At 45.7% G+C, this 23,372-nt stretch overlaps 1 protein-coding gene across 1 annotated transcript in view; it reads right to left on the bottom strand.

The window, feature by feature from the left end:
- Positions 1-23,372, bottom strand: part of CTNNA3 (catenin alpha 3) — a 1,165,030-nt gene that overhangs the window by 521,902 nt on the left and 619,756 nt on the right. The window lies entirely within an intron of this gene.

Raw genomic sequence — 23,372 nt, forward strand, 5'->3', positions numbered from 1 at the left:
TGTCACACATGCACGGGTCTTTAAAAAAAAGTGGAACACAGCAAAGAGAAATAAAACAGTAATGCCCCCTCCCTGCTTGAGACACAAATTAATAACAACAACAAATACTCCTCCATCCATTCACAATGAGAGTGAGTTTGTGTGATGAGCTTCCAGAAAGAAAAACAGCAGGAGAGGGGCAACAACAACAACAACAACAACAACAACAAAGGCAAGGGAGAAACAGGTTCTCCAAAATGGTGTCCATTGGGCTCATATAAACCTAACATTAAGAAGTTGGATGATGCCCATCATGATAAGGGTTTCATTGCATGTATGGCTGAGATCTGTGTATGGTATGCATATATCATAAATACACCTATATATCAGGAAAACAGTTGTCTTGAATGCTGTTTTATACCCTTATTTTTTACATGATAATGTTCCACTTCATAGATGGTAGGAGGTTAAAGGAGAGACTGGTTTACTGCTACACACACACAATGCAATCCTATGCACTTACCTGGAAGTAAGCACCATTCAACACAGTGGGGCTTACTTTTGAGTAGACATGTATCGGATTCTATTTAAGAGCCAAGCAGTCTAGAGCCTGCATTAGGAAAAACCACAATATTTCCCATGATGCTTTAGTACAGCTTGTTACATGTCAAACATGGATCCACTATTTAGATCCATGTTTGATGTTTAAGAGAGCCTCGTGTGGCACAGAGTGGTAGGTAGCAGTATTGCAACCGAAACTCTCCCCACGAGTCCTAGGGATGTCGGAGAATTTCTCCACGAATCTCCGGGAGGCCGAATGCCAACGCATTCGGCCCCCTGAAATTGGTGGAGAAACGGTCCGCCACCCCCCCCCCGCCACCCCTGGGATGGGACTTAACTTGCACAAATGTCCCTGGCACTGGTGGCTCCCAGTGGCTCCCGGCAGCGGTGTGGCAGCGGTGGTGGCAGCGGCCAGTCTTCCGACCGGCTGCCGCCGCCACCATTTCCCAGTAAAAACAACAACAACAACAAACGTGATAGGCTACGTAAAGATTTACGTAGCCTATCACGGCTAGATTTAAAAAAACACCGTGATAGGCTATGTAAATCCTTACGTAGTCTATCACGGCTGACTTGGGGGGGGGAAGTGCGTACGCAAATGGCGGCACCCATGGGCTCCGCCATTTGCATTCCTTATTTGGGCATGTGTAGTCTACGTAAACGTTTACATAGACTACGGCGAAAATAAGGGCAACGCAAATAGCGTTGCCCTTATTTTCGCCGTAGTCTACGTAACTGTTTACGTAGACTACATGTTAGGGATGGCAGAGAATTTCTCCCCGAAACTTCAGGGGGCCAAGTGCCAACGTGTTCGGCCCCCCGAACAAGTTTCGGGGAGAAATCCTCCGCACCCCCCCCCCGCACCCCGCGCCCCCCCCCGGGACGGGACTTACCTTCGCCGAATGTCCCTCCCAGCGGCGGGTCCAGCCAGAGGTTCGGCGGGTGTTCAAGCGGGGTGGGAGTGGCAGCCGGTCTTTCGACCGGCTGCCGCCGCCGCCATTCCAAGAAAAGAAAAAAAAAACGCCCCCGTGATAGCCTACGTGACGATTAACGTAGCCTATCACGGCTAGATTTGCAAAGTCAGCCATGATAGGCTACGTAAATCGTCACGTAGCCTATCACGGGTGACTTTAAAAAAAAAAAAAGCGCGTACGGATAATGGCGGCCCCCATAGGGAGCCGTCATTCCCGTTCCTTATTTGGTCGCTGTAGTCTACGTAAATATTTACGTAGACTACGGCGAAAATAAGGGCAACGCTATTTGCATTGCACTTATTTTCGCCGTAGTCTACGTAAAGATTTACGTAGGCTACAGGGACCAAATAAGGAACGTGAATGGCGGCTCCCTATGGGGGCCGCCATTAGCGTACGCGCTTTTTTTTTTTTTAAGTCACCCGTGATAGGCTACGTAACGATTAACGTAGCCTATCACGGCTGACTTTGCAGATCTAGCCGTGATAGGCTACATTAATCGTCACGTAGCCTATCACGGGGGCGTTTTTTTTTTTTAACTTTCGAGTTCGCGGCTGGGCGAGGCGGGAAGCCTCCCCCCCGGCCTGAATTTCGGCCGGGGTGGGGTGGGAAGCCTCCCCCCCGGCCTGAACTTCGCGGGGGGAGCAGCGAAGCGCCCCCCCCACCGCGAACAAGCTTCGGCGAAAGGTAAGGGACTTTCATCCACCCCTACTAGATGTGCCCAAATAAGGAATGCAAATGGCGGCGCCCATGGGCCCATTGGCATACGTGCTTTCCCCCCCCCCTAAAGTCAGCCGTGATAGGCTACGTAAGGATTTACGTAGCCTATCACAGCTGACTGCAGGGATGCAAACGGCGGCGGCTACAGCTGCCGCCGTTTGCTTCCCAGCTGGCCAGGAGGATTCACGGCCGGATGGATGGGGCGCCTCCCCCCCAGCCAGAATTTCGTCCGGAGGGACGGGGCGCCTCCCCCCGGCCAGAATTTTGGCAGGGAGGAACGGAGCGCCTCCCTCCCACCGCGAAGCAAGCTGCGGGACCAGGTAAGTGACTTTCGTCCATCCCTACCCACGACCTGAGTTCGATCCCAGAGGAAGCCAGGTCTCGGGTAGCCGACTCAGGTCGACTCAGCCCTCCATCCTTCCAAGGTCGGTAAAATGAGTACCCAGCTTGCTGGGGGAAAGGTAGTCACAACTGGGGAAGGCAATGGTAAACCACCCCGCTATAGTCTGCCATGAAAACGCCAGCATAAGCAGGCGTCCCTCTAGGGGTCAGTAATGACCCAGTGCTTGCACAGAGGAACCTTTCCTTTTTCCTTGATGTTTAAGCTAAATTAATACCCTTATAATCATCTTTAGACCAAACTAAACTTTTTTGAAATTAAAGTTAGTGTCCTGACATTATGAGAACTCCTAAGTAACGTATGCATTGCAGCCAAAGGCAAGGGATTGAACATATAATGTTAGAAGCCTAAGACCTTTCAGTCTAATGGATTTATAAAGTGCTTTGACACTACCTTTCCTATTCAGCTGGCCCATGAGAGCTGTTCAGGAAAAGGAGACTTAATGAGATCTAAACAGCATCAGATAAATGCAGGGCTATTAAAGTAAACAAAAATCCCATTTTGTTTGTCAGTTTATTGCAAAGTATATTGACTGTAAATACTAATGCTCACAGCCACTAGATAAGAGTTGATGTATGCTGTTGACAAATAAACCATCCGAACTCAAAGCAATGCACTTTAAAAGCAAGATGATCTTTGCAATTGCATCTTTAAAACTGCCAGCAAATATTCCCTGAATAATCATGAGTGAAAGCCAAACCTGCAGCACCATCCTAGGCATAGTTACTCAAAGGTATGCCCCACTGACTGCCATGGGGCATATTCCTAGATCATGTCTGTATAGGATTGCAACCTTATTCTTATAAATGGCACCACAGATATTCCCAAGCACCATGATCCTCTCCCCCCCCCCCAAATCCCAGGAACATAGAACTGATCATATGCATATGCCCTGTGTCACATCCTATTTCAGATACACCCAAGAGGGAAGGGTGTGGGGAGTTCCATGCTGTACATGCAGCATTTCCAGCTGATGATATTGTGGACTTGCTCTTGCATGGTAGGGCCTTCCCTTCCACAATTCATGGGGCCAGCCCTGCCATGCAGCAGAGAGATGTGGCTTCAGGGAGCAAAATCTCTTGGGCCAGCACTGATAATTTGCAAATAAAACTAGTTTTGTGCTGAATCCTGCCCCCTATTCTCAGGAACTTTTTCTCTCCCTGCAAAAGAGGCTTTTTTTCTGCCTCTTTTGCAGGGATGGGGAGAATTTCAGAGAATATTCTCCTTGGTAAGTGGGACAGGGTTTCCATATAACTTTTTAAGTGTAGGCGATTCTGGAAGAGACTTATTTCTATTTTTTAAAGTTTTTTTTTTAAGAAATACCCTCTGCACTTACAGGAACCCAGGACTCTTCTCCAGCCAGGAGTTCTTCCTGAATGCCTCTTGGAGACAGCAAGGTCACCTGACCTCCTGGAGTTCAGAAAGAACTCCCAGCTGGAGCAGAGTCCCGGGCTCCTGCAAGTGCAGGGGGTGTTTAAAAAAACAGAAAGAAGTCCCCTCAAGAATTGCCTTAAATTCCTTAAAAAGGAATATGGAAACTCTGTGCCCCCCCCAGGAGAAAATTCTCCAAAATTCACACCTCTCACAGCCCCTTTCACCAGAGTTTTCATTTCCCACACACATGCAAAATGCGAAAAATGGAAGAACTGAAATTTTCGGCAGAGCACTAATTCAAACCATAATTCAAAGTGCAGGTACTAAACTTTGGAGCCCTGCCCAGCTTGGGACCAGGATACCTGATAGAATACCTGCCCACAGGCCAGCTTGCCCATGCCCAGAGGTCATCACCATAGACATTCCTCCAGGTACCCCTGCTGCCAGAAGTGAAGCGAGGTGATGATCTCTGGGGATGGGGTCTTACTGATTTTATTAATTATTCACTGCACTTTTAATCAGCCCAATGATAAACATTCTCTGGGCATATTACAAATGGTTAAAAGAAGAGTGGGACTTCAGGTCAGAACCAATGTTGCCCTTGCAGCACCCCGCGGAGTCTCAAACAGCTTTTTAAAAGGTTGAAAAACCTTTTTCTCTCTCCCCTGGAATGAAAAGGGAAGTCAAGGCAGCATCTGGATTAAGTCTTGGTAAATTAGTCACCTCGGCAAAGAGGCAGGGGGGCTGGATTCCAAGACTACCCTCCCAGAGCTCAATCATCGCCAAAACTTGCTTTGAAACTCCTATTTAAATAGGAGAAACTATAGGGGTGCACGAAAGTCACTTACCTGGTCTCGCAGCTTGCTTCGCGGTGGGGGGGAGGCGCTTTGCTGCTCCCCCCGAAGTTCAGGCCAGGGGGGGAGGCTTCCCTCCTCGCCCAGCCGAAATTTAGGCCGGGGGGGAGGCTTCCCGCCTCGCCCGTCCGAAATTCAGGCCGGAGAGAAGCTCCCCATCTCCCCGGCCGCGAACTTCAAAAGAAAAAAAAAATGCCCCTGTGATAGGCTACGTAACGATTAACGTAGCCTATCACAGCTAGATCTGCAAAGTCAGCTGTGATAGGCTACGTTAATCGTCACGTACCCTATCACAGGTGACTTTGAAGGAAAAAAAAAGCGCGTACGCAAATGGCGGCCCCCGTAGGGAGCTGCCATTCGCGTTCCTTATTTGGTCCCTGTAGTCTACATAAAGATTTACGTAGACTACGGCGAAAATAAGGGCAACGCTATTTGCGTTGCCCTTATTTTCACCGTAGTCTACGTAAATCTTTACGTAGACTACAGGGAGCAAATAAGGAACACGAATGGTGGCTCCCTATGGGGGCTGCCAATAGCCGTACGCGCTTTTTTTTTTAAGTCACCCATAATAGGCTACGTGATGATTAACGTAGCCTATCACGGCTGACTTTGCAAATCTAGCCATGATAGGCTACGTTAATCGTTACGTAGCCTATCACAGGGGCCTGTTGTTGTTTTTTTACTTTGCTTGTAATGGCGGCGGCGGCAGCCGGTCGAAAGACCGGCTGCTGCCCCCGCCCCTGACAAAGACCTGCCGAACCGCCGCCGGGACCCGCCGCCGGGAGGGACATTCGTGAAAGGTAAGTCCCATCCCGGGGGGGGGGGCGGGGGGCAGGAGGACCAGAGAATTTATCCCCAAACAACCTTCGGAGGACCAAATGCGTTGGCGCTCGGCCCCCTGAAGTTTCGGGGAGAAATTCTCCCCCATCCCTAAGAAACTAGGGCTGGCGTGCTCCATTTGATTTATGGATTAAGATATACCAACAAAATCTGAGGAATGGTTTAAGCAATATTGACAATATTTCAGGATATCTGAGGACCTGCAAGATCTGTTTGAAGAAAAACTAGGGATGTGCAAAACACTTACCTGGTTCTGCTGGGGCCATCTGTGGGGGGGGGAGGTGCTCCATCCCCCCCTCCAGAATCCTCCCTGGCCGGCTCCACTCCGCAGTGACTCCGCAGAGCCGCCAGCCACTGCCGGGCTCCTGCGGCCACAAATGGCAGCCACTATGCCAGCTGCCATTTGCGTGGCTGCCAACTGTGATAGACTACGTAAGTAATTATGTAGCCTATCATGAAAAAGGCAGCCACGTAAATGGTGGCCGATACGCCATTTGCATGGCTGCCTTTATCGTGATAGGCTATGTAAATACTTATGTATCACGGCAAAGAGCAGGGGTGTAAATGGCATCCGCTACGCCATTTGCGCCCCTGCTGTTTGCCGTGATAGGCTATTTACGTAGTATTTACGTAGCCTATCATGCTACAGCTATCAAGCTACGGCATGCCATTTGCAGCCACAGCGGCCCAGCAGTGGCCAGGAGACTAGCTGGAGGAGCTGCCGCCGCATCCGCCACCACATCCGCCGGAGCTGCCACATCTGCTGCCAGATACGCTCTGTTCCGGGGGGATTCCGTGGGGTGGCGGGGGGGAGGCCATTCTGCCACGGATTCCGGGGGGCCGGATTCTAAAGAATCCAGCCTCACTGGAGTCCATGGCGGAATTCCCTGACATCCCTAAGAGAAACATGACTACAGTAAGGAGAAAAAAAGGGAATGCATCTCCACCTACTCCCCCCACCTCCATTGGCAAAGGCGCCAAAACCCGAAAATATAGGGGAGTTATTTACTCTGATAAAACTTTGTCTTCACAAGTAACTGAACAGGCGAAAATGTTGGATGTATAATCGGCATTACGGATGTGCCTAGTGATGTAAATCTGTCTACTTTCGTAGATAAGCTTTTGCGTGAGATACTCCCTGTGCCATCTGATTATTTACTTGATATTGAGCAGGCATTCCATCTGACAAAGGCCAAAGGTTTATACAATATGATTATAGTCCAATTTGCAAGAATCTCCACAAAAAATTATATCCTGTGTTTGGCGAGAGCGGGTGGAAATCTTTTTTGGAACCAAGATAAAGTTATGTTATTTCCGGATTATATTAAAGAAATTGCTGAGAAAAGAAGACCAAGCCAAAAAAAAAATCTGGCAAAACAAATGAACTTACAATATTATTTCAAATATCCTGCTACATTGTGCATTGTTTCTGAAGGTCAGATGAAGAAGTTCCCGAATCATGAAATTGCAGAGGCGTGGCTAAATGCAAAAATGAGTGAGATATCTGTTACAGCCCCATGAACTGGAATCCTTAAACAGTTTTTGTTAACTGGTTGTGTCTAGTCTGAGTGACTCAGATTAGGCCAGAGTTAATTGCTTTTATATATATATGTATATATGTGTATATATATATATATATATATATGTGTGTGTGTGTGTGTGTGTGTGTGTATATATATATATATATATATATATATATATATATATCTCCATCTGTTTTCTCTTATTTTTCTTTCTCCTTTTTAAAAAAAAATCCTTCTTCTTTAAAATGGATATGACATACTGTACCTAAATATACGGTTTGAGTTTAAAATATATTACTGATTGTTGTAAGGTTGTTTTTAACCTTTATTATCATATAACATTATAAAACTTATTAGTGATTTGTTATCATTATTCTTCTTAATTTTTATCATCATCATCATCATCATCAACATCATTATTATTATTGAGACTGGCTATATGGTAACTGGAAATGAATTGTAGGCCTGCTTCCCTGTTATAAGACTGATGACATGATAATCATGCTGTATTGAATCACAATTTTATCAATGTTATAGGTATAATTTTTAAGTGAATGGAATTTGAAGCTCGTGTGTGCTGGAGCTTAAATTTAATTCTTTAAAATAATTTCTTTTTTTCTCTCTCTCTCTTTTTCTTTCTCTCCTCCCCCCCCCTTTCTGTTATTGTTGTGTCCTCTTAAGAATATTGTATTGCTGGGAAACTGTAGCTATCGATTAGGTTGTTGGTATTGTTTATTTCATTTATAAAGACAAAAAATAAAATAAAAAATATTTTAAAAAACACACAAATGGTTAAAAGAATAAAATACAAGACAATACAAAAATAACAAAGAGCACAGGATATATAAGAACAGCCTTCTCACAGATGATGCCCTGCTTACGGAACACTCTCACTGTGGAGGTTCTCCTCATTCCTGCTCTCTTTTCAGTGCCAAAGAACTTTTAATTCTTCTAGGGCCTAGGCTTTCAATTGTTAAGGTGTGATTATTTTACTGCTGCCATTTTTTATCCACTGGCTAGGGATGTACGAAAGGGACTTATCTTGTCCCGCAGCTTTTTTCGCGGTGGGGGGGGAGGCGCTTCGCTTCTCCCCCCGAAGTTCATGCGAGGCGGGGGTGTCTTCCCGCCTCGCCCAGCCAAAATTCAGACCGGGGGGGAGGCTTCCCGCCTCGCCCGGCCGAAATTCAGGCTGGGGAGAAGCGCCCCGTCTCCCCGGCCGCGAACTTCAAAAGAAAAGTTTTTTTAAAAAGCCCCGTGATAGGTTACGTAACGATTTACGTAGCCTATCATGGCTAGATCTGCAAAGTCAGCCGTGATAGGCTACGTTAATCGTCACGTAGCCTATCACGGGTGACTTTGAAAAAAAAAAAGCGCGTACGCTAATGGCGGCCCCCATAGGGAGCCGCCATTCCCGTTCCTTATTTGGTCCCTGTAGTCTACGTAAATCTTTACGTAAACTATGACGAAAATAAGGGCAACGCTACCATTTGTGTTCCTTATTTTGGCCCGTCTTAGTCTACGTAAATATTTACGTAGACTAAGACAGCGAAAATAAGGGGAACACAAATAGCGTAGCAGACGCTATTTGCGTTCCCCCTTATTTTCGCCGTCTTAGTCTACAAAAATTCCGCCACGGATCTTGGTGAGGCCGAATGCCAGTGCATTCAGCCCCCAAACTCTGTGGCGAAATGGCCTGCCGCCCCCCACCCCCCCGCGGATCCCCCCCGGAACGAGACTCACCTGGGGCGGATCTTCCGGACGGCGGTGGCTCCAGTGGCGGCTCCGGCGGCCGGTCTTCTGACCGGCTGCCACCGCCATTCCCAGGCTTGTGTAAAAAAAAAAAAAAAAAGATGTGATAGGCTATGTAAAGATTTACGTAGCCTATCATGGCTAGGTTTTTTTTAAAAAAGACAAAAAAGACGTGATAGGCTACATAAATTTTTACGTAGCCTATCATGGCTGGGTGGGCTTTAAAAAAAAAACCGCATATGCAAATGGCGGCGGTTACGGCCGCCGCCATTTGTGTTCCTTCTTTTTACCATCTTAATCTACGTAAATATTTATGTAGACTATGACGGCCAAAATAAAGGGGAATGCAAATAGCGTAGTGGGCGCTATTTGCATCCCCTTTTGATTCGCCGTTTTAGTCTACGTAAATATTTACGTAAGCTATTATGGTGAAAAAAAAGGAACGCAAATAGCGCCCACTACGCTATTTGCATTCCCCTTTCTTTTCTTCATCTTAGTCTACGTAAATATTTACGTAGGCTAAAACGGCGAAAAATAGGGAACGCAAATGGCGGCGGCCGTAGCCACCGCCATTTGCATACGCGGTTGGGTTTTTTTACCCAGAGCCCTCCGCGGCCGCCATTTGCGTTCCTTATTTTTCGCTGTCTTAGTCTACGTAAATATTTACATAGACTAAGACAGTGAAAATAAAGGGGAACGCAAATAGCGCCCACTACGCTATTTGCATTCCCCTTTCTTTTCTTCATCTTAGTCTACGTAAATATTTACGTAGACTAAGACGGCGAAAAATAAGGAACGCAAATGGCGGCAGCCATATCCGCGGCCATTTGCATACGCGTTGTGTTTTTTGTATTGTTTTTACCCAGAGCCCTCTGCGGCCAGAAATCCGGCTGCAGATGGCCCTGGCCTGGGCCTGGCCAGCTGCTCCGCGGAGCCGCCGTGGAGCACAGCTGGCCATCAAGGATTCCGGGGGGAGGACCAGGTCACCTCCCCCCCATCGAGGATTCCAGGGGGAGGGATGGAATGCCTCCCCTCCCACTATGAACAGAATCCGTGGAAAGGTAAGTGACTTTCATACATCCCTACAGTTTTGCAACTTTTGCTGGCACGTACCGTTTTGCTTATTTTTCTTAGCTCAGCATACAGTCAATGAACAGAGCACACACACAAAAAGAGCGCTACACAGCAGAGGCTGAAGACAGATCAGAGATGTATAAAACTGTGTGTGTGTGTGTGTGTGTGTTTTAAAAAAATATTATATATATTAGCATATTTTCCAGTTACTTTCATATTTTCATACAACTAAATTTGTGTACAATTCTAGAAAGTAAAGAAATGGCCTGCAAGTCTATGGGACATAAGAACATGGGAAGCTGCCTTACATTGAGTCAGACCCTGGGTCCATCTAGCCCAGTACTGTTGACACTGACTGGCAGCGGCTCTCTGGGGTTTCAGGCACGATTCTTTCCTCGCCCTACCTGGAGAAGCCAAGGATCGAACCTGGGACCTTCCGCATGCCAAGCAGGTGCTCTATCATGCTGAGCTATGGCCCCTTTATGGAATCTGTGCAACTCTGAAGATGCCAGTCGACTGTGGAATCTGTGGGGTAAATTCATAGAAACCCAAAGTCATTTGAATCCATTTTGGATTTCTCTGACATCCCAACCCACAAGTATACAATGGCCAAGAACGGCTGAACCACGCTGTTTGTCAAAGAAAGCGGAACTCCTCTATAACTGTTTATAAATATCATAAATCACTCTTGCTTAAACTACAAACCCTGCCATTGGTCCCCATTTCTCCTTACTCTTTTTTTAAAACCACTGAGTTATGTATACTATATATTTATGCCACATTTGAATGCATTTTCTATTTTTATCAATGTTCTAAACATTTGTAGATCTCATGATCTTCTCCTGACATTACAGTTGGGTAGGTAATAAATTTAATCTAACAAAATAGCATTTCCTCACCTTTGTAGTCTTCCTATAGCCTGAACTGGACCATCATCTGAGCAGCTGTATTGCTGACAGCCCTTGACCATCATCCAGTAGCAGCATGGCCCATGCAGCAAACTCATCAGGTATCTTCCGACCTACATACTGTGTTCAACTCAGTGCTAGTTGACTCAGATTGCAACTCAACACATAAACAGTGGAAAGGCACTCACAGGGGACTCCTGAAATATATCGCTACACCAGATGTAAGTGGCACTGGTTCACCTCAAACAATGGGGGAAAGCAGCCAGAATTTCAAAATTAATTACCCTTTTATTTGGCAATGCCATTGTGTCATATGTTTATTAATAAAGTCTGTTCTCCCCCATGGATCATGATTTCATCAGTGAAACACCAGATTTACATTTCCAGTGGAAGGCATGACTTTCAATCAGACAGAATACCTGCAGAAGTGAAATTTTGATCTGGTCAGAGTCAGGTTCGGAAAGTCCTGTCTAATGCCAGTTGTTGTGCATTTAAGCAATTACTTTGGTCAGGTATGTCAAGCAAACCCAGAAAGTTCATGTTGAGCTGCCAACCTATCAGAATTGTAGCCTGACGATCAATCAGTGCCTTAAGAACCCCAGCTGCCTTGGAGATCATCTGCAGCATTGCTTCATAGGCACCTTCCTGTGGTGTACTTTCCCCCTCCGTCACGGAGCTGGAAAGGACTGAGGCAGAATTTGCTATCAATAAACTAGGTGGTCCCTCACTTGCTCATCAAGCCTCCTCTTCAATGGAAAAGTGTACCATCTTCATCAACATGTTGTTCTACTGGCCAACAATCTTATAATCAGAAAGCTTTCCCTGCTATTTAATAAGGGTGAGCAGGAAGTAACACTTCAGTTTAGCTTTCAGTTTTGATTTTAAGTGTAGGTGTTTGCCTGTTCATTTCAATACAGTTTCTGTGTTTAATTTAGTTTGAGTTTTCCATTACTCTCTGCGGGAGATGACTACAACCCTTCTGAAGCTGGAATGAGAAAACATCAGTTTTCTCATTCCCAAGCCATAGCTCCCACTCAGCAGAGAAATGAGTGACAGACAGCAGGTGGTCATAACATAGAGAGATGCTATCACTGGCAGCCAGCAGGAGTTAGAAAGCAAACATCCCATATCCCTAGAAAGCATTGGTTGACAGTGGTGCCTTCCTCCCTTCCCAGGTGAAACTTACATTTGAGAGGATGGGTGAGTGAGACAGAAAGTTAAAAAACAAAAAAACCTCCTCTTCACTCCAAGGCAAAAACTGCATCTTTTGCTTGGAAGTAGTTGGAAACAGGTGGGCAGGGGTCTCTCTCTTTCAGGTAGACGGCAGTGGTGGGTGGCCACCACTCTCTTCTTAGGGATGTCAGAGAATTCCACCACGGATCTCAGTGAGGCTGAATGCCAGTGCATTTGGCCCCCCGAAATCCGTGGTGGAACAAAGCCCCCTGCCCCACCACCCCGTGAAAGGCATGCAAAATGGAGCACTTACCTGATGCCATTTGCACTGCTTTGCGAATGGCGGCCGCGCCTGCGGCCGCCATTTGCTTCCCCATTTAGGCCATGATAGGCTATGTAAATACTTATGTAGCCTATCATAGCTAATGCAAGGACACCATTTGCGTCCCTGCGGAGGCCGTGATAGGCTACGTAAGTATTTATGTAGCCTATCACGGCAAAAAAAGGGAACGGAAATGGCAGCTGCCGTAGCCGCCACCATTTGCGTTCCTGGTTTTTTTTTGCTATGATAGGCTATGTAAATATTTACATAGCCTATCATGGTAAAAAAACAGGGGCGTAAATGGCGGCCGCCGTAGCTGCCACCATTTGCATCTGCAGGCTCCAGACGTCTGTGAATGCACTCAGCTGGCGGCTCTCCAGAGTTGCCACGGAGCAGAGCCGGCCAAGTTAGGATTTCAGGGTGAGGTGTGGAGCGCCTCCCCCCCACCGTGAATCACCCCTGCAAAAAGGTAAGTGACTTTTGTACATCCCTATCTCTTCTTCAGCACCCGCACGAGGTCACAATGGGCAGTCTCTCTTCTTCAGGCAGTTAGCATCAGTATGGGGGGGGGGTAAAATTGGGCACTGTGGGTCTGTCATTAAGCAGGCAGCCGCACGCAGTATGTGAGCTCCAGCTTGCCAATGAGGCGAGCTGGAGCATGTGAAAACAGCCTCTTTCTCATTGAGGTGCTATGTACAGGGCCTCATGGGTATAGTCTCACATTCTCTTATTGAGGTGGAAAGCAGCAATGTAATAGAACTGGGATGTATATGAATTTCGCTTTTGCTCGCAAAACATGCACGCATGCCCCATTCGAAGCTCTGCATGTGAACACGAGCACATGTATTGTGAAAATATTCGCAAATTGTCGAACATGTGCTCGCGTTCATCTCGTTCCCAGTTACCAGTCTGATTTGCACAGATTTCCTCAGTAGACTGAATCAGCCCACTTGAGTCTATGGAGGAAATTTGTACATATTAGGAACATTGTACAAATTTGGGAAGATTTCTGCAAATCTCCCATTTGATTGCTGCTCAATTTGTCCAAGTTTCCCATTTGCGCAGAGCAAGAAGCGATGGCAAACACAAATGGGGATTGAGCGCAAGATGACTGGTGAGATGATGTTAGGAGAATCCTAGTGATCTCAAACTAGGGATGTATGAAAGTCACTTACCTTTTCGCAGCTTGGCTTCGCGGTGGGGGGGAGGCGCTTCGCTTTTCCCCCCAAAGTTCAGGCGAAGGGGGGGAGGCTTCCCGCCTCACCCGGCCGAAATTCAGGCTGGGGAGAAGCGCCCCGTCTCCCCGGCCGCGAAACAAAAAGTTTAAAAAAAAAAAAAGACCCCGTGATAGGCTACGTAACGATTTACGTAGCCTATCATGGCTAGATTTCCAAAGTCAGCCGTGATAGGCTACGTAAATCATCACATAGCCTATCACGGGTGACTTTGAAAAAAAAAAAGTGCGTACGCAAACGGCGGTGGCCCATGGGCGCCACCATTTGCGTTCCTTATTTTGGCACGTCTAGTCTACGTAAAGATTTACGTAGACTACAGTGAAAATAAGGGCAACGCAAATAGCGTGCCCTTATTTTCTCCGTAGTCTACGTAAAACTTTACGTAGACTAGACGTGCCAAAATAAGGAACGCAAATGGCGGTGCCCATGGGCTGCCGCCATTTGCGTACATGCTTTTTTTTTTCCAAAGTCACCCGTGATAGGCTACGTGACGATTTACATAGCCTATCACGGCTGACTTTGGAAATCTAGCCGTGATAGGCTACGTAAATCGTTACATAGCCTATCATGGGTTTTTTTTGTTTTTTTTTTACTTTAGGTTTTTTTTTTGCAATGGCGGCGGCGGCAGCCGGTCGGGAGACTGGCCGCTGCCCCCGCCCGTGACAAACCGCCGCCGAACCGCCGCCGGGACCCGCCGCCGGGAGGGACATTCGCCAAAGGTAAGTCCCGTCCTGGGGGGGGTGGGGGGGCGGAGAATTTCACCGCCGATTTCGGGGGGCCGAATGCGTTGGCGCTCGGCCCCCTGAAGATTCGGGGAGAAATTCTCCGCCATCCCTATCTCAAACACTGCTTGTTCGTCCATCCCAAGATATAACAAGGTGAACATTTGCAGAGTCAGGCAGTTTGAGAGACAAACTGGTAAGCTGCAGAAGAATAGCAGGAGAATGGCAGACACTGGCATGACCTCTCCCCGCAAAGGCACCATGGCTTCAACTGTCATTGTGTGCCATAAAGGGGGCAGATGGCTGCAGGTGGTGGGTGGAAGAGCAGCAGTGGGCAGAGACAAGCATAATCTGGCACCAAAGGCACAATGGGACTTCAAATTGAAACATGTGTCCTGGAAGAGTGGAATAAGTGAAGGGAGAAACATGGTGGTGGATGGTCACAGAAGTCATGGAATATCAGAAAGAGAGAGACAGAGACAGAGAGTGAGACAGAGACTGAGAGTGAGAAAAAGAGGGGGGCAGGGGCAGCACCAAGCATTTGGGAATGAGAAGTTGGGAGCAGGTGGGGGAGGTTATATCGGCAAGCAAAGCAATGCTGATCCTAGCCTTGGTGGTATGTAGGGATGGTGCGAGTGCCCGATTCTGTCCAGGAATGTGGTGGAACCGCCCATGCCCACTGAGCTCCGCCCCCTGTTCGCCCCCTGCCTGCACTTGGCAAATGGCCTGCACTCACCCCAGCAGCCTCATCGAGCTTTGCAGTCACCGTTTTTATAAAAATAAAATGGTGATCATGAAAAAGTGCATATTTGTGTATGTGCGAAAATGCACATGTTTCTGCATGCACATATTCACGCGTGTGAGAATGCACATTTTTGAGAATGCACATATTTGCATATGTGCAAAAATGCACATTTCCGCACATCCACAAATAGGCGCAATAGCAAAAGAGCATTTTTGCACATAGGCAAATGTGTGCATTTTGCGACCGCCATTTTATTTTTCAAAAAATGGCAACTGCAGAGCTCCACGAGGCTGCTGAGGTGAGTGCGGGCTGCTCACCAAGCATGGGAGGGGCTCGAGCGTGGTCTGCGGACCAGCAAGCAGGGGCAAGGGGTGGGCAGGAGCCCGGAGAACCCAGATGGGGGTGGGTTCACACATCCGTAGTGGTATGCCACTCATGCCAAGACACAGGACAGCATGGGGAACCCCAACAATGGAAGTTTAACCTTCAGTGTCATCAGATGCCAGGGAAGGGAAACTATTAGAAAGAACAAGAGATGCACACAGACAAATGGAGAAATTCAGAGAAATTTATAGTTTTACCTAGGCAAAACTATGGAGGAAAGAATGGGACAAAATGTGATTGGGAACCAAATACTAGAGGGAAAATCTATCAGGCACTCTACACTGTCTGGGAATTACTAGCAGATGGTAGTTTGGTCTTCTGTAATAATAGCTTTCATAGTGCTCTCCCCCAGCGCCTTCGATTGGATATTGCCATGGCATCACTGAACACAGCTGTATCAGAGGTTTCTCTATGTGTGTCGTAGTATTTCCAATGCCCATTGGCCAGCAGGGATGCAAATCACCATGGTTCTTGCTCTGCCCAGCCTTCCTTTCTTCTCCTCCATTCTAACTTCATTTCCTACATAGTTTTGTATCCAGGCCTTAGGCTGAGCAGCTGTGAAGCAATACTAAAATTAAATTAAATTTATTTCTGTTTAGTTTTTGTTAATGCAATAACTAAAATGAATTTGACTAATTTAGTTTTAGTTATTGTATTAACTAAAATTACAACCACAGCCGTATTATTTAATCTCATTATCCCTATTATTTAATCTCATTACCATTCATCACATGCTGCAGACAAAATCCCATACTTCAAAAACTCAAATTCTATGCTAGAATTCTGCAGATAAATAAAGATCTATGCAGATTTCCTTCCTTGCAGAAGCCTGGACTTACATGTTTTATTCTAAATTGTGCTTCTGCCTGCCATTTGTAGTTGTGCATTCTTTTTTCTTAACTATTTGCATGTCTTTTTTCTTTCATTTCTGTTTACTGCTTGGAAGCCATTTCCTCAAGTTGTCAAGATCATTCTGAATCATAGTTGTGTCCTCAAAGTGATGATGTGTAATACCTGTACCATATTTTAAAATACCATATGTAAAAAAGAATTGCTTATAAATTGAATCAGACTTACTCCAATGAGTAAGCCTACGTTCAAAGCCTGGAACATAGTTCATATCAATTTATTCATATCCCACCTTTCCTCCTAGAAGCTCAGGGTGGCTTCATGGTCCATGTCCCACTCCCTCATGATTTTATCCTACAATTACTCTGTGAAATAAGTGATGGTGAATGTCCCACAGTCACCCAGTGAACTTCTTAGCAGAGGAGAAATTTGAACCCGACTTTCCCTGGTCCGATCCAACACTATCTAGTACTACACAACACTGATGCAAGTCTGGGGATCGAAGTGCTATGTTTAAATGTCCATCCAGGAATCATTTTCTACTCTACTACTTCCCTTTTCAAATATCTAAACCATGAACATGGTGTGCTTTCCTGGGCCTAGATAGTTCTCAATTCATTTTCATCTCTTTGGCTTTCTTGACCTTTTGAAGTATTTAATGATTAATCTAGATAGGCAGTGCTAGATGCTGTCTATAGATTAATAATGGATATGGCAGCAAAAGAAGGCAATAAAGGCCAGGGAAATGTGGAAGGGTGTAATTAAAACCCCTTCACTACTGCACACCTCTCAAGAGTATTTCAGGAAGGTGGCATACTGCAGACAGATTCATATACAACACATTTCTCACAGTTATATTACATTTTTGGTCCCCCTAAACACAGCAGAAACGTTTGTGCAGATGTTTATTTCTTACATGTGTAATGTGTTATCTGCTGAGGACTGGTGAGGGGCATTTTAGCCTCACAATCCTGTGAGATGGGTTAAGCTGAGAGATCACAGCAGCCCTATGGGGTAGATTAGACAAGAATAACTTGCACAAAGGTCTCCATAGCTGATTGGGGATGTGAACCAGGGTTTCCCACATCCAAGTCTAACGCTCTCTCCACTGTTCCCCACTGTCAAGCACAAATCTTCACTTGCAATATCTGTGAATTTCATTCTAGTTTTAATTTTCTCAGCTGGTGTAAATTCAAGGTCAAATAAACCATCCTAAAGATCCACAGTAGAATAAATCAAACAGAACCTGACGCTATGGTCTCGTTCTTCCATCTCATGTTGTTTTTGTTTTTAGGTCTATTATTATTCACGTTCCATCCAACAAAGCATAAAGCATATTCTCATGTTTATTTTTACTCCTTTGCAGTCAGCCACAGGGCTACATCAGTGACTCCAGAGTTAAGAATGTTCAGTAGGCCTTTGCTGCTGTAAGATAGACTTGAACATCAACAGAAACAGAAGCTGTTTCTTTCTGCCTATAACATTTAGGGTGGCAAAAGAAAGTGTGAGATCATTTAATTTAGTTATGGCAACTTTGTAACTTGCTGCCATAACTAACTAGATCCAGATAAAGAAACAGACTGAAGATAATGTTCAGTCCAATACCCTGCCCTGAGCCAAAATGTTCGATATACTATGCAATACACTCAAACCATACCATACGTTAGGCCCACTCTGTACACTACAGAAGACCACATCATCCTCTGTCTGGTGTGCCCCAAGCAGAAAGTTGAAGTAGAAAGATGCCTGCATAAATCAGCTCAATAAAGCTATTTAAATAGTTCAAGTAGGACAGACACACTGCAGACAACACCAAAGCCCCAAGGAAGCTAAATCAGTTGTCAACTGAAGACAGATGCCACTCATTTCATAACTGTTGACATTTAACAGCACAAGCGTATGCACAATATTAGAGGTTTATCTCCAATTTTAATTTGGAAAAAAGTATACATCAGCTATCAGAAATGTGGAAACAGTGGACAGTATTCAACTGTGGCATTCTGCTAGCCGAAATTACGTTGCACTAGCAGAAACTAGGTTCCAAACTATGCGCAAGAGGAGAACCAACTGAAGTTACCTTTACGCATTATGCTTGTGCAACTGCTTGTGCAAACGTAATGCACACCTGCTTGCACAATGGAAACATTTGGCAGAGCTCTGCTAGCACTGTTTGAGTTTGAGGAATGACACCGTTGGATACTGCTCACTCAGTGCTTCATCATCGTTCTAAACTATTTTATTAATGCATACACAGCTTTGAGCTTCTTCTTTTTGATTAGTGAAGTAAAGATGTACAAACAGACAAAAACCTTTGTTAATGTTATTTTTTCAAGCTGAAGTATCGGGTAAGCAGCCTGGGGTTATTGTTTCTCTAACATGGCTGTTTTAGGATATTGTCTCTGTCACCCCAATATACAACATGCCCAAAGAACAGTCAATTACCATAAACAATTTGCTCTCTACAGATGAGAAACCGCTCACAGTAATGTGTTGCACCATATGGAAAGATCCATTCATGTCTGAGGTATCAAATCACCCCATGCCCATGTTAATAATTGGGGTAAATTGTTACCCCAGGATAATTTCTGCTCATAGTACTTGCCTGAAGTCTTTGGGTTGAGGCAACTTTAAGGTCAGAGTTTACTGAAAGTTATGCATGGTAACAAATTGATAGCCATTTACACATAGTGCTTTTGCAAGATATTGGAAAAATAACCTTTGGATGACCTTACATTCTGGGAAGAAAGGGCTATGTCACCCCTGCATTCCCTTTGCAAAGAAACCACATACCTCACCCATCCATCACCTCTGCTCTTCGCAAATAAATATAAGTATATTCACTCTACTGAGTACTAGAGCAAAGCCTACAGAAGAACAAAGCAACAACAGTTTATGCCTGCTATCTTGTATAAATGGAAGTATTTACAGCTGCCACTTTGTGCAAAATGGCCGTTTATGTAAAAAGCTTACCCATGGTTTTCCACAAAATGCCTGCTTGTGGGTAAGCAGGGATCCCCAAGCTTGCCTGACTTGGCATGTGCTGAGTCAGGCAAGCATGGAGATCCATGGACCCATGTCAGGGGGCTGAGCGAGAGGATGTCTGCCTGACTCCACCCCCTTCCTGGACCTCCATGACATCCCTAACAGAGTAGAAGACTCTGCTTTGATAAGGATTTCAGTCCTCTGCCCCTTCTCGTTACTTCTCTCAATAAGCCCCTGAACTTATGGGTATTAAGCTGAGTAAACTTCATTGACAGGGAGAATACTAACTTCAAGGTCAAGAGTGACGGGTGGGGGGTGCTTGTGCCTGGCTTCTCTGCCAAGGATAATGTGAATGCAGAGGGATGTCCTGCTACGGCTGTATCAGACTAAGCATTAGAGCAAATTATGGGGCAATCTGAAATGCAAGGCAACAAAGCAGACAAACAGTCAAGCACAAAGGTTTCAGTCAAGTATTGAATCAGACCAAGGCAGGAGTTGTCAAGATACAAGCCAAGGTCAAAGCACAATTAAGCAGTAAGATACAATAGACAGTTCAGAAGCAGAGTCAAGCAGGAGTCCAAGGGTCAATAGCATAGAGGGTCAATCACAAGGCAAGGTCCAGGGTGCAAGGTGCCAAAGTTGATATAACAATGTTGTTCCAATGCTTGCTAAGCTACCACTGAAGGCTTATATAGCCAGAGCTTTCTGAGCCCCACCCAGGGCTCAGCTGCAGTGCATTGCAGGACCTCTGGCAAAAGTCCTGCTCAGGAGGAGGGTCTTGTTCCTGAGGAGTCCTCCTTTGTAATCAAACACTCCTTCTCAGAGGAGCCATACTGGCCTGCCTCTTGAGGCGACAGTGCTCTTGGGGGCTAGGTGATCACCCAGTCTCTGCTTCAGAGGTAGAACTCCCCTCCCCCTGCAGGGATGAACTAACAGTGATCTCCCCTGAGGGCCCAGGCTCCCCCAGATCTCCTGACATGGGTGGCTCCTTGTTATTGTCCGTCTCTTGCAGCTCCAGCTCCTCCTCAGAGGAGGATTCCTCCAATGAGGGCATGACAGGGGATGCAGCATCTACACACCCCACCCCACCCCATTTCCCCCTGCTCCACCACTAGAACATTGCTGTCAGGACACCAACACCAGTGGAGCTTGGGGGCAGGGCAGAGGAACTTTGGGAAGTGTGTCATCCCACCAATGTACATCCATCTCTGCCAGCAGAGCAGCACTCACACCACTTCCTGAGGCCCCTCACCAGCTTTCAGCTCAGGTTAGAATTGCAGCCTACAACATTTCCCTGCAATCATTAATATTGCCATTGTGTTCTGATTGTACATGTAGTTAGGATACAAGACACCGCCAATTTCTGTTGTTTTTAGAACTGCCATTGTATTTTTAAATCATTACACTGCTGCTGGTTTTTACTTTGGTTTTATACTATAGTTTGAAACTTTAAGCACTGTTATATTGGGTTGTATCATACTATATTTTATTGTTTAAATTGCTGTGACCTGCCTAGAGAGCTTTGACTACTGGGTGGTTAGAAATGTAATAAATAAATAAAGTAATAAAGTAATAGAACAATATCAATTAATGGGATAAAAAAACTGCCCCATAAGAAATTATTTTTTACAACCTAGTTTGAAGGGTTAATTATCACTCTATAAACAAAGTGCCTGGATCAGCTATAGTCATGGCAAGCTGGAAGGATCTGGCATAGTTACAAATGTTTGTACTTATTACAGCTGAGAAGATATCCTGATGACTATAAGTGTGTATAATTATGAATTAATGTTATACAGTTTGATACCCTGCTTTTCAGTCCAGAAAGGATTCACAGAGTTGCTTACACAAAATTAAAACCATATGGGCAATAAATTTTCTTTAAACCCTAAAAACAGTAAAAACACAATTAAGCAGGACAGTGTACAAAATACAAAACACAGTACGTAATTAAAATCAGCATGTGTAAACTGGATGATAACTTAATAAAAGTTTTTTAGAAAAGAAGGGGGGGAAGAAAATAATTAAAGTCAGTAGATCTAATTGGCCGGGCGGGGGGGGGGGGACACTTTCATCCAAAAAGATACCAAACTAGGCACCATGAACCTCCCTGGGGAGAGAATTGCAAACTAAGTTACCAAACCAAACTACTGCTAAGGTCTTGGAGCTTGACAATTGGTATCATCCAAGACTTTCCCAATAATCACTAACACAAAACATCTTGCTTCAAAAGGGATATATTTGCAGTTGGTTGATCTCAGATGGCAGCAGATATCTAGATCCATTTCAACCTATGTTCCAGTCTGACTTTCTAAGTGATTGTATTCTCAAAGGTGGTGGGGTGGGGAGCAGATGGTCAAGTTGGAGAACCACACTGCTGGATAGCACTGTGAGAAAGCAATAATAGAACATCATCTTCCTTCTTCACCAGCACAGAGTAGGCTGTAAAATTGACTTTCACCTATGTTAGGTCGGATTTGTTTCACCTGCATTCCACCTGTCATCCCATCTGCTTCATCACTCCTAGCAACCTGGACAACCAGGCAGCTGAACAAGGTCTATCCAGTTAGAGATAGGGATGTACGAAAGCCACTTACCTTTTTGACGGGGTGATTCGCAGTGGGGGGGAGGTGCTCTGCACCTCCCCCTGAAATCCTAATCCATCCGGCTCCACTCCACGGAGATTCCACAGAACCGCCGGCCAGGGCCGCCCACAGCCAGACATCTGGCCACTGGGTAGACTGCAGGAAAGAAAAATAACAGCGTACGCAAATGGTGGCGGCTACGGAGGCCGCCATTTGCGTTCCCTTTTTTCGCTGTTTTAGCCTACATAAATATTTACGTAAGCTATTATGGCGGAAAAAAGGGGAACGCAAATAGCGTGTGTTCCTTTTTTTCTCCATTTTAGCCTACGTAAATATTTACATAAGCTATTACAGCAAAAAAAAAAGGAACACAAATAGCACCCACTACGCTATTTGCGTTCCCCTTTTTTTCGCCGTAATAGTTTACGTAAATATTTATGTAGGCTAAAAGAGCGAAAAAAAGGGAATGCAAATGGCGGCCACCAGAGCCACCGCCATTTGCATACGCTTTTACGGGGGGGGGGGGCTTGCCGTGATAGGTTACATCAATACTTACGTAGCCTATCACGGCTATGATGAAGAAGCGAATGCTGGCCGCAGGGCGGCCGCCATTCGCAAGTCAGCGAGGATGGCAGCAGGTAAGTGCTTCATTTTGTGTGCCTTTCGTGGGTTGGGGGGTGGGGGCTTTGTTCTGCCATGGATTTTGGGGGGCCGAATGCACTGGCATTTGGCCTCACCGAGATCCGTTACGGAATTCTCTGACATCCCTAGTTAGAGAGGGCATTTAAGAGTCAGTGTGTCAATGGCCCGACTCATCTCCATATCCCACAGACCAACTGGTCCAGCCTTCCCCAACCCAGTGCCCTCCACATGCGCTGGACTGTAACTCCCATAATTCTCAGCAAGCATGGCCAATGGCTGGGAATTATGGGAGTAATCCTGTACATCTGGAGGGAACCAGGTCAGGGAAGGCTGGATTAAGGCATCAACAGGAGTGCCGGCCACGCCAGCAGAAAATTATACAAGGACTCTTAGGAATCCACTGGGATCCACCAGCCTTTGAGGGCAGACCATTCTCATAGGTGCGAAGGAAGACTCCACAGCTGAAAATAGACTTTTCCCTGTGAAACAGACTGGCACACTTCATCCTGGAAAACTAATTAATTCTTAAACCAGAGAGACCATAGCCCAAATTCTATTTTCATTTCACAGCAATGCCTGTTTCAAGGGAGTTAGTATGGCAGCAGTATGGCTGCAATTTTAGAGGAGCCGTGAGAAGAATTAGCAATGTGCATTTATCTTTCCATTGCTTCAGTTCTCCAGGGCAGCTATTGCAAAGTCAACAAAAAAGGTCACCTTTAAAATACTGTTACACAAGCATTTATAATATGCCACAGCTGCAAACATTTCAAGTTTTTTTAA

The sequence above is a fragment of the Heloderma suspectum genome, chromosome 3 (assembly GCF_057233095.1).
Source record: "Heloderma suspectum isolate Gila_16-S chromosome 3, 16-S_ref, whole genome shotgun sequence".
In the NCBI taxonomy this organism is placed as follows: domain Eukaryota; kingdom Metazoa; phylum Chordata; class Lepidosauria; order Squamata; family Helodermatidae; genus Heloderma; species Heloderma suspectum.